Genomic DNA, 12,588 nt, shown 5'->3' with positions numbered 1-12,588 from the left:
CACGTCGCCTAGTGGCGAGTGCCGGAAGATGTCCGCGGAGCTAAATTCGACAATAGATGTCCGATCAAGCTCGAGGTATGCGGACGCACATGGTTCGGAACCTGTGACCGGAGACAAGTCCGTGGTTCTGGTGACATAGATGTCACTTGAAGTTAGGTCTGTGTGCGGCTCCAATGCCGCTGAATCTGTGGCTTCCATGGCGGGGTTGAGCTTCCCATCCTCGGATGGCGCGATCTGCTCCGGATCTAAGGCCAGAGCAGCAATAGGTGCTATCTCCTGGGTATGGTCTGATGACAGATCTACATCATGTTCATCGTGGTGGCAGGGAGCGGCTGCCATGGTCTCGAATCCGTCGAAGCTCAAGTCTCCACGGATATCCGCGACGAAGTTCAAGTTTCCAAATCTGACCTGATGGCCGGGGGCGTAGCTTTCGATCTGCTCCAGATGGCCAAGCGAGTTGGCCCGCAGTGCGAAGCCGTCGAATACGAAGATCTGTCCGGGGAGGAAGACTTCCCCTTAGACAGCATCGCTGTAGATGGTCGAAGGAGCCATCAAACCTTTTGACGATGGCACAGTGGAACTCTCAATGAAAGCACCAATGTCGGTGTCGAAACCGGCGGATCTCGGGTAGGGGGTCCCGAACTGTGCGTCTAAGGTCAATGGTAACAGGAGACGGGGGACACAATGTTTACCCAGGTTCGGGCCCTCTCTATGGAGGTAATACCCTACTTCCTGCTTGATTGATCTTGATGAATATGAGTGTTACAAGAGTTGATCTACCGCGAGATCGTAATGGCTAAAAACCTAGAAGTCTAGTCTGTATGACTATGATTATCCTTCCTCTCTACGGACCTAGCCCTCCGGTTTATATAGACACCGGAGGGATCTAGGGTTACATAAAGTCGGTTACAGAGAAAGGAATCTTCATATTTGGTCGCCAAGCTTACCTTCCACGCCAAGGAGAGTCCCATCCGGACACGGGTAGAGTCTTCGGTCTTTGTATCTTCACAGCCCATCAGTCCGGCCCATAGCTAACAGGCCGGACGCCCGAGGACCCCTTAATCCAGGACTCCCTCACCCTTCCACAGGGATTTAGCTCTCACTCTTTATAACATTGCACACATAGTCTTTAGCTTTTTTTGACAGAGCAAATTCCTCCTTGCTCCATTTCCGTAGTATCTACTATGTCTTTAACCTCACCAAGTGCTTCATAGACATGCTCCAAATTTTAGTTAATCGGCACCCAATAATCCTCTATGGTACGCTCCATGCCTACTACATGCACTTTCGAACTTGAACGGCCTCTGCCGACCACCCCCGTTATCCCAGTCTGATGTACTAATGCCAACTAGCAAGGCACAAGGATCAGACTCGGTTCTCTAGATGTGTGCAACCATTGTGTTCTCAAAGAGCTTCTGTTTCCCTGCTGCCTGTAGTCCCAAATACGCGGTAGTCCAACATCCTTACAATTTCTTGATTTTAAGCAGTTTGAAGGTGGCCTTCTTCTAAGTTACGATTCGCCCTCATCTGTCACTATAGATGTTCTAGCTTTAGCCTTTAGTCCTTTCGAGTTATGCCAAAATCTGTGAAGCGATAGAAATTGACCACCTCCCGAAAACCATCCATCATCCACGTACTCCTCCCTGTGCACACCTCCAGAGTCCAGATTGATCATTCTCATCGAGCAACTCATTGAAATCACTTGCGCACAACCATGGGTTATCATGTTCTCCTCTGAGGAAATTTCCTAACAACGCAGAAATTCCAGAATTAACAAGTTAGTGTATGTATAACTGGTTGCAAGATGACAGGCATGCAACTAACTAACAATGAACTAAAATACATATTGACCACTAGGGCTTCGCCTAATCTTCTATAGCCTCGAATTATGGCCTTGCCAAGTGGTTTTCGGGTGCCCCATGACGGCCTACCAATACCCTGAGTGACTTAACCACAACCTATTTTAGAACATCCCTGCCAAGGGGCTCAGCTTAAAAGAGCTAACCATATTAATTTACCCAATACCGTGGATAGTGGCTAGTCGAGCAGATTGAATGCTTTTGCAAAGGGTGTACATCTTTACCCAAGAGTTGAGTCACACATGTCTCGCCACTTAGGAATAGACATGCTACATGTTGTGTGTCGGTCAGTCATGCAACATATACATACCATATTTTGTGTACAAATGAAGATGCCACTCGATCAATGATATGAGAACAGTGTGTCGAGTGCAGAGAATTCTACAGGAATAGAAGAATTTGCAACTTTGGCGCAAAACCCTACATGATATAGATAGAAACAAACATTGTGCCAAACTATAAATAATCTGGTAACAAGGCAAACCAAACTCAACAAAATGATATGGGCATGCTATAGTCTATGGAATAATGGGATCAATGCAATGGGATCATAATGCATATTACAATGAGAAAAGGAAACTAAACCAATTATAAAAGCCTTGTAAAAAATTCCATCCATATAGCCATGTAAGCATTACTTCGGATATGTTAGACGTGATGGCACATCCCATCTCCTGCCTAGTTGTAGATCCTATCTTGATTAGTCTCCAAGGCCCTTGTTATCCTTCTTTGATATCAGTGCAATACACGCGCCACTAAGGCTATTGTCCTCGGGGAGGCCTGAACCTATATAACCCGTGGTGTTGTCCTGATAGACCACTACATGATTCCGTCGCGTTCCTACTTCTTCGACATATCGTTGGATCAACAATTTACCAATACTCAGTAGAATTGATTAATTCCAGCTAGCATAGGAATGATTGACAAAAAATAATGTAGAAGATTTAAGCCAAAAACATCAATGTTACGTGCAATCTATTTTAATGATTTACCTTGAACAACCAATGAGTCTGATCTTGGGAGAAAATATTCAGCATACTAGAATAAATAGGAATGAGTTTATTGCCATGAATGTATCCTAATAATAATGTGCTTGGATATGGGAGAAATCATTTATCATGAAAGAACAAATATGGAAGACATTGATTGCGACCAATTTTAGTGGCCCTCTATATAAACACAAGAAACGACATCACTAGTTCTATAACATTTTACCGGAAGAACTATACAACAGAAGGAGTGTGTAGCTCTTATCCATGGCTTTTGGAAGCAAAATCACATGGGTACTAGGCATAGTGGCTTTGTTGGCCATCTTAACCACTGCCCAATCATATGATACATCAGGTAGGCACATAAACATTTTTATTTACTTGCACATATAGTTTTATATTTTTGTACCATTTGTTGGAGTTATTGTGGCGTTCTGATTATTTTTGTTGCATTACATTTTATTCTCCACAGCTCGTATAGGGAATTGTGATGATACGCCGAATTGCTCAGATGGTAAATGCAAGGATACATGTGCTAGCCAAGGTTACGAGGCAAAAGCGAGTTCTTGCGTAAAACAATTTGGAAGGACATTCTGTTGCTGTAGCAAGGATGGGTCAGAATAATGTTCTTACAAGCTCGTATGTGCAAGCAACGAAGAAGAACAATATGTATCTTCTCATGATATAATAAATGCAATAATTTACTACTATATCTTTTTGCTACAATACAAAATGTAAACACATTAAGACATGCTAAATAAACGCGATCCTTCCTGGAATGGAAACTCACGAAGCAGGTTTACAATACCTTTTGATAGTGAGTACCGCGTGATACTATATTTAGTATCATCTATCTATATCTACATCATCTATATATATATCAATATAAAAAGACCCAAAGGGGCATATCCAATTAATCTTGGCCATCAAATTATGTCAATCCAACGACCTAGACTGCTTCAATGTCAAGCGCTCAACACATTTAGCGTGCAGTTAATTTCATGCCAAAAATAGTGCTAATCACATAATAACACGTAAATAACATCCTAATTAATATCCGCATGCACTTAATATATTTCCAAATTAACATGCATTGCACGTACATTGACTAGTCAATATAAAAAGACCCAAAAAGGCATATTCAACAAATCTCAGCCATCAAACAGTGTCAATCCAATGATCTATGTTCCTCCAATGGTAACCGATCAACATGTTTAGCACGCAATTAATAACATACCAAATATAGACTATTATATAATTAACTTGTAATTGACATCCTACCTAATATTAATGTGCAATTAATTTTCTGCCTAATATCAACATGTATATATTTTGCCTGATATTGACGTGCATTGCACGTATACATATACTAGTACTAGCAAATATGTACGTGCGTTGCAATGAGAGAAAAGAATATATCACACGCATCTAGCCTAATAAGCATGACCGAAAAAACTCTCGTGCTACCCTGTGCTGGCGCACATGCTCTATATTAATGTAGCATCCCATGCGTCACCGATTATCCTCCTTTCCGCCCTCGTTGATGGGTGCCTAGCGTCCACTTGACCACAATATATCTAGACGTGGTCAATGTTGGAACAGCCCAGGAGGAGGAAGTAGACTCACGCACACAAACTCAAGGTGGAAGAAGATAATGAACACGCAGAGCATTTTTTGGTGGCACACGCACTTGCCTTTTCTCTTGTTCCTTCTCACACATACATGATGCAAATACATGGTTTTAATAGCCGGACTCACACGACTATCACGCACCCACTAACCACTAGCATGCACACACGCCGGTCAAGCCGCACCTACTTGATCCTATTTTTACTTACCACAAGCTACTTGCACGCCCATGTTCAACACTAGTACTGCCTTCCTCAACGGTCATACAACCAGGCCAAACTGCGTGCATGCAGCCTCACACTAAGTACGACCTGACCACACTAATAGTACATGTGCATGCAGGTCACATCTCTCCACATGCACTGATCACTTGGTCACCTAATACACATATACATGACTACGACCACTCATCTCCTGGCTTGCCGACCTGCTTGCGTGCACTTGCTCTATCTCTCTGCTGCTGATCCGGCCGCTACGCCATGTTGCCGAGCATGCAATTTTCTCTGTACTTGGCTGACTAATGCAACTCTACGTGGCTATTACACAACGCAACAAATTAAACATGACCTAATATTAAATGCTTAATACTAATAACAAGATTAGTTCCAACAGTCAATCTCTAGATGATGAGCTTGACCATCACATGGCACATCTGTCATTGAATCCCATCAGCGCAAGGGAATGTTTAAACTAAACTATTGAGCCGGGTGTGAGGGCTGCCCTCCGTGTCCCTTGGGCACATCCTCCATACAACATCCCCTGTACAATGCCCGTGGTTCGTTATAGAGCAAACGCCAATCACCATGTACCAGGGTTGTCTGGGTCAAGTGGCCGTGTCACGTAACAAAGGTTGCTAATGGCAAAAACAATGAATCGATTAAGGGTAGGATCATGTACGAGGCCTTGTCCACCACCACATTGAGCGGTCACTTGGCCACTTGCTAGCCACTCGCCGCCAAGGCAACTCGCTCAAGCATTAGCACAAACACCTTGTGCTCACCACTAGCGCAAGATAACCTTCTCAGTCTTTTTCACTGTTTTGACCTTATCAGGAAAATTTAGCACAAAATGAACTCTCTCCGATTTTATTTCGCGATCTGGCCCTTTTGATAACGCCACGGTTTGTGGCGTTTCTGCCCCACATGGATACGCCGGGCCACACAACGTTTCTTTCCTTAATAGATAAGTGGCAAATGGGCACTTCTTGTTGGAAACGCCGCACCCTATGACATTTGGAGTTGGGGTAGCAACGCCAAAGTCCTTGTCGTTTACAGCAACGCCATAGATGCTGGCGTTTCTGCCCTGCCATGTAGCGTTCCGAACAGGCCAGCAACTTAGGCTGGCTTGGCGTTTCCAAATAGAGCAGCAACGCCACGGCTTTTGGCGTTTTTGAAAAGGGTCAGATCGTGAAATAATTTCGTGGGGAGCTTATTTTGTGCTTAAGTTTTTTGACAAGGTCAAACCATAGAAAATCCCAACCTTGTCCACCGCCACATTCAGAGGTCACTTGGCAGCTCGCCGCCAGGGCAACTCACTCAAGCATTACCACAAACATCTTGTGCTCACTAGTAGAAGATAAATTGATGGCAACATTTTTTTCTTATAGTTTTCATATATATAGGAGGTCAACGTACATTATCTATAACAAAAGATGTTAGCTAGCAAATCGAAGCCATCCAGCAAGACGAGACACGAGCCAGCCCAATACGGGCCAACGATCGGGCGAAAAAGGATGAATGAGGCAAATATCCATTTCTACCCAAGCTCATCTGCATTCGATAAAAAATACAAATGAAAATAAAAAATTCAAAAAAATCCAAACTTTTTCATGGTAGATAATTTGGTGCGTCAGATGCGCTCCAAATTTTACATCATTTGGACATATGAGTAGTTCTCAGTAAAAAGACAAATTGGGCCAGAACAATGCAAGACCAATAAGTTTTTACAGACCCCAAAATTGCTTGTTCTGCCGAGACCTACTTAGATGTCCAAATGATCTGAAATTTCGAGCGCACCTCGCGCACCAAAACTATCTACCAGGTAAAAAAACTAGAATTTTTTTGAATCTTTAAACTATTTGTTTTGAATTTTTTTCTTCATGCAGGTGTAGATGAGTCTGGGCGCCGAATCGCTGCTCTAAGAATGAGGGGTTTGTAATATAGTCGGTGTTGTTACACAAACAATGTAATCTATACACATTATATTTACTACACTAGAAGAAATTTACTACCCAAAAATATTACATTGTCAAAAAATAACTTATGGGCGAAAAAATGGTAGTTTCTTTTGAGAAATAGCGAGGACACCCCATAAAAAATACGGTAAAAATATCAAAATATTATGTAATTTGGTTTTGTAAAACTACCGGCTGACACCCCATCACAAATCATGATTGTGCAATTTGGAGAACATGAGATAACAACAACAACACACATTTCTCCCGTTTGCTCCTGCTCATTTATTGAAGGTCTCTCTTTTGTTCTCATCCTCAGTTTGTTTATTCCCAAAGCCACTTGTTCATATTTCAATTAATTTGTCAACATATATAAATTGGTGGGAAATCGGTATGAGAGAGCAAGATGGGACTATTCAACAAAGAATATCCATGCATCCTCTTTGAAAAGGTGGCTCACGACCCATAAGAGAAGGATCACCAGTAGCCTAGAGCGATTTGATGCAGAGCAGGCCCAACAACACAATTACATGGGTCTGTTCTGATGGAAGGTAATCATCAGCGCAGAAGGAGAACGAAAACCCTATTTGACGGCGATCTCTATTTGGCGCGTAGGTCGAGTAATTGTACCCTCTAGACCAGTCACTCTCTTGTTCAACCTTGCAATATCTTTGGCAAGCTTGGTGATAACACTCTGAGCCCTGCCCTGCCATTCATCATCCAACCACTTAACATAGACTAACATAGACACAATCCTCATATCCCTATGAATGTTTCCTTGGATTAGTCAATGGGCCCAGAGGGTATACATTAACTTTTTTTACTTTGCACTAACCTCTAATGGGAAGAAGAGAAACTGTCTTCCTATGTCAAATCCATTCTTGCATACACGTCATGTGGGGGTGTTGCAATTGTTGCGATTGGCGTGCAGCGGAGTTGCAACCACAAAACCAATTGCTATGATTGTTGTCATTTTTTGATAGAATCAGAGACCATGGGGCTGTAGCCGGCGCACAGAGAAACTTCATCTGGCAATGGCAAATGCTAGGATCGGCGACCGAGAAAGCGACAACCGACGACCAAAAAAGCTTCAACCGGAGACAGGAAGCTGGGGGCTGGGATCGCGCAACCGTAAAAGCTGCAATTGGTGGAAGAGGAAGCTACAACCGACAAATGGACAAGCTTCAACCTGGGGACATTGATTGTTTTTGCTGGGACCTACAACAGCTATTTTGCTATGACAGGCAAACGTTTTTGCCGGGATCGTCATTGAGTTTTGCTGCGACTTGCAAAAGATTTTGCTGGGACCGTCTACTGCAGCGTGTATAAGCACAACGACGGGGTGGATGCTGCGACAGCTGCAAGGTTCTCGGCGAGAACGAGGAGACTGCAGTTGCGGGCAAGGATTCGTGTTGGAACCAGCGAGAGCCGGTGATGCAAGCTCCATGGAGCGATGTTTTCGAATGCGGGAAGGAGGTTTTGCAAGGGTGGCGAGCGGCGGCGAGATGGTAGTGCGGCGGTGCTTCGAGCTCGGTAGCCTCACGCGTGCCCATGGTGGGTATCGACGACGATGCGTTGCAGCTTGTCAAGCGGGGCATATCAATGGCTAGCAGATATCGCATCGTATGGCGTGGGATGCGACCGGCCTTATATTTTTGGATATGGGCTATGAGTTTCTAAAACAGATGTGTACATCTATCCACAATTTCTAGTCTGACATAGTGGTAGTTTTGATGCCATATCATTTCTATAATTGGAAATCTAGAAGACAATATATACGCCATCCGTTCTGGAATATAAGGTGCATAAATTTCTCTGGAAGTCATGCAAATGTTTTAGAACAGGATTATTGAATGAAATATTAACATCTGCAATGAAAAAAAACAAATATGAAATAAGTTTTCGTAATGGATCCAATGATGCAAATTTGGTATTATAGATATTAATACTTTTTTTTGCAGAAAAACTTCCAATCTATTCATCTTCAATCATGGCAGTACAACGAACACCAGAAATAAAAAATTCATCCAGATCCGCAGACCACCTAGCGATGACTACAAGCACTGAAGCGAGCCGAAGGCGTGCCGCCGTCATCACCCCTCCATTGCCGGAGTCGGGCACAACTTGTTATAGCAGACAGTCGGGAAGTCGTCGTGCTAAGGCCCCATAGGACCAGCGCACCAGAACAGTAACCGCCGCCGATGAAGAATAACGTAGGTTGGAAGGATTCAACCCGAAGACACACGAATGTAGACGAACAACGACGAGATCCGAGAAAATCCACCAAAGATAGATCCGCCGGAGACACACCTCCACACGCCTACCAACGATGCTAGATGCACCGCCGGAACGGGGGCTAGGCGGGGAGACCTTTATTCCATCTTCAGGGAGCCGCCACCGTCTCGCCATCCTGAGCAGGACACAAACCCTAACAAGACAGGAAAAAAACGACTGAAAACGGAGCCCTCCCGCCGGCCCTTGGCAGGATCCACCGCCCCTCCATGGCCCTAGGGCCACCGGAGACGAGGCAGACCTGCGGCGGCGCCGGCGAGAGGCAGAAACCCTAGCTTTCTTTCTTTGAAGGAGGAGATATTAATACTTTTTTAAATCTAAAAACATAGTCAAACAGGCACAAGTTTGACTTTTAACAAAGCAATACACCTTATATTTTGGAACGAAGGGAATATGAAGCAAACATGGGATCATGTGTTTAGAAACTGATGATATCAGACAATACATCAGTGCATCCTGGTCAAAGATGCTATTGGTTGCTGGCATCATCGGCAGCGTATTGCAAGTACAAATCATGTAGGCGAAGGGCGGTTGACGCGATGCAGCATTATATATGCATTGTTGTCATCGACACGACATGCAATGCATTTTTTGTGGAGGTACATATATAAATACAGAGGGCACTAGGCCTATAATCGTAAGCGCATGCAATAATCACAAGAGATAGAGCAATTGCAGTACAAGCAGTTCTTGGCTCGACTTCTTCCTCTCATCTGCAGGTTAATTTGCTAATGAACCCTGATGACTAATCACCCATGGAATCTCTCTCTCTCTCTCTCTCTCTCTGATCATCCATGCATGATGACTGCATGCGTTGTTCAATTATTTTCTATGTATGCTTGATTATTAATCCTCAGTAATCGTATTATCAGGGAAAGACATGCCGAGGGAACTGCATTCAAACAAGTCGGCGTGGCCGGAACTGGTGGGGGTGCCTGCCGGTGAAGCCATTAGAGTTATCGAGACGGAGCGGCCGGACGTGTTTGCCTTTATATGGGCCGAGGGTGAACTGGAGCCGCCAAATATCGAATATAACCGCGTCCTCGTCTGGTGCTACGCTGGCGACCCGCCAATCGTCTCCCGGACTCCGGTCATCGGATAGACCACACGCCATGTAATCCTGGCTCGAATAAACTAAGTAAATAATGCGAGTGCATCTGATTCCGTTCGCCGTTAATTCAAGTTTTATTTCTAGTGTGTCTAGTTTGATGATTGATCTGCTTGCATACATGTTTTAAACCTTCCATCATACATCGTCGTGCTCATACTACCTTGTAATATGTATGGAACAATAAATAAATGGCTCTTCTTCCATTTGCTGGATAGTCTGTTTCGTCTAGATTTATGATTACTCGCAAATGCTTGTTAATATTCCTCTAGTTTGCATTAGGTAGGACCAACGAAAAAAATAGCGCGCTACAAAATATAGCGAGGCCCTTCTCTAAATGCTACACAAGTTATAGCGCGCTAATAGCATGCTATATTTCAGAATAGCGTTTGCAAAAAAAATTCAAATATATCTAGAAATAAAGTATTTAAGCAACTAAATTTTTCATACGAGCAAGCAATATATGCATAAGGGCCAAATCCAGCACATAAAAGTAGTAAGTCTCAAACAGTTTCAATAGTTTCTAACATCAACAACTACAATTTTAAAAGTCTCTAACATCAACAAACATCAACAGCGACCCTGGGCAACAACAACCATAGTCTTTAACATCAACAACTACAATTTTAAGGTAAGTCTCTTCAACAACCATAGTTTTAAGAGTCTCTAACATCAACAGCCACCGGGGCAGCAACAATACAACACAAAATGACACACAGACTTTTAAGATAGTCTACACCAACAGCCACCGAAGGCAACAACATTACAACATAGCACAATGAGATTATTCAGAATCACTCACTGGTAAATGCATGTCATCATCTTCCGATTCAGAAGAAGACTCAGCTGATTGCAACTCATCATCACGATAAATAGGAAGCAACTTCTTCTTCTTCCTAGGACGATATTGAGACACTATCTTTCTTTTTGATGGAGCAACTTCTCCTTCTAATGTTGGTTCTACAACTTGTACATCTTCAGGTTCAAATCCTGTTTGCACTCCTTCAATAGGCACAACACCAGTGATCCACTCATTGCCTTCATCTTCTACAACATCTACAAATGTGTGGTCCTCAATTGGGTCCCTGTTTTTCATCCCTCTCTTTTGCTTTAGTTTGGAGTTGAACTTGATGAACACAAGGTCTCTCATTTTGTCATGAAGTAGCCTATTGCGTCTTTTTGTGTGAATCTGTAGGTGATGGGATTAGAGCAATGATATCTTAGTATGAAAAAACAACGAAACCAATGCAAGAAAAGTATGACAAAGATACCGGGTTGTCCTTCTAATGTGACAATGAAGAACTGATAATTAGCACATTCTTCTTCCACTTCTTAAAAGCAAAAGACTATTCTGGTTAACATTCTTCTTCCTCTTCTTAAAAGCAAAAGACTATTCTGGTTATGAGTTGTTCAAACATGATACTGGTTAAGATTCAAACATGATGCTCAAGGTAGCATGACAATTGACAAGCACCAAATAGTCCTACTATAAGTACTAAAACGTATGTCAAGGATCTTTCTACTTCAATCAACACATGGATAGACAATAAACAAGTTGACATATGGCATGCATCTTTCTGACCTGCTGAAAAACACTGAAATTCCTCTCACAAGCCGAGGAGCTGCATGTCAAACTCAAAATCCGCATCGCCAATACCCTGAGATTTGGTGCACTTGACCCATGATTGGACCACCAATCAGCTTCATTAAGAGTAAAAACCGGAGTTAAGAAAGCATTGCAAGTTCTGATTTGAGAATGGAGAAAAAATTAAATGTAAATATGCACCTGGATCCTACATCTTTCTATGAATAACTGAATATACAGGGATCTCCTTCTGAATCCTACTTCCCTTTGTTGGTGCTCTTGCCGGCGTTCACCTGGTGGTGCCCTTGCCGGCGGCATAGCGGGAGACGGGGAGGGCATGGAGATGGCACAAGGGAAAGTGGGTATGTGACGGTGTGGATGCTTGATTACCTGGTGGTTGACTTGCCGACGGTGCGGTTGACATCGCCCGTCCGTGCTAGGAATAGGATGGAGTCGACATGGAGGACGCCGCCGCCGCGAGATGATGATGCCGCCGCTGCTCATGTGAAGATGTTGCCGCCGTGCTGATGACTAGATGTTGTCGCCGCCTGCGCTCACGCCCAGATGTTGCCGCCGCCGTCGCCGCTCATCTGGGCTGGGAACTGGGAAGGGGATGAGATGTGAGAACTAGGGTTAGCCAGTTAGATGGGAGACTGATAAAAGGAGTGGGCCTGCTGGGCCTGCTGGGCTGTGCTTATTTTAGTTTTGCATGGTCTGCACGTTATAACGTTAAAACGCTACAACGTTATAGCGTGTGTAGCGCGCTAATTACGCGATTAGCGCCGTAGCGGCCGATTTTGTCAAAACGTAACGTCTCCCTTCCGAATATGCTATAACCGCGCTATAACCGCGAAATAGCGTGCTATTTTTTTCGTTGGGTAGGACACAAGAATAAGGCATCTGTACTGACTTGCCTCAAATTTCCTCTGCATATGATCATTTGTTGGGTGAGC

General features: G+C 43.6%; 1 long non-coding RNA gene across 1 annotated transcript; it reads left to right on the top strand.

Annotated features, from left to right (window-relative positions):
- The first annotated feature begins 292 nt into the window (after nucleotides 1–292).
- On the top strand, nucleotides 293–3,558 carry LOC120970870 (uncharacterized). Its single transcript, XR_005765423.3, has 2 exons — nucleotides 293–3,203; nucleotides 3,321–3,558. It is a non-coding gene; the product is annotated as an uncharacterized lncRNA (long non-coding RNA).
- The last annotated feature ends 9,030 nt before the right edge of the window (nucleotides 3,559–12,588 follow it).

The sequence above is a fragment of the Aegilops tauschii genome, chromosome 4 (assembly GCF_002575655.3).
Source record: "Aegilops tauschii subsp. strangulata cultivar AL8/78 chromosome 4, Aet v6.0, whole genome shotgun sequence".
In the NCBI taxonomy this organism is placed as follows: Eukaryota; Viridiplantae; Streptophyta; class Magnoliopsida; order Poales; family Poaceae; genus Aegilops; species Aegilops tauschii.
The sequence above is the reverse complement of the archived record's forward strand: the minus strand, read 5'-3'. Positions and strand labels throughout refer to the sequence as shown.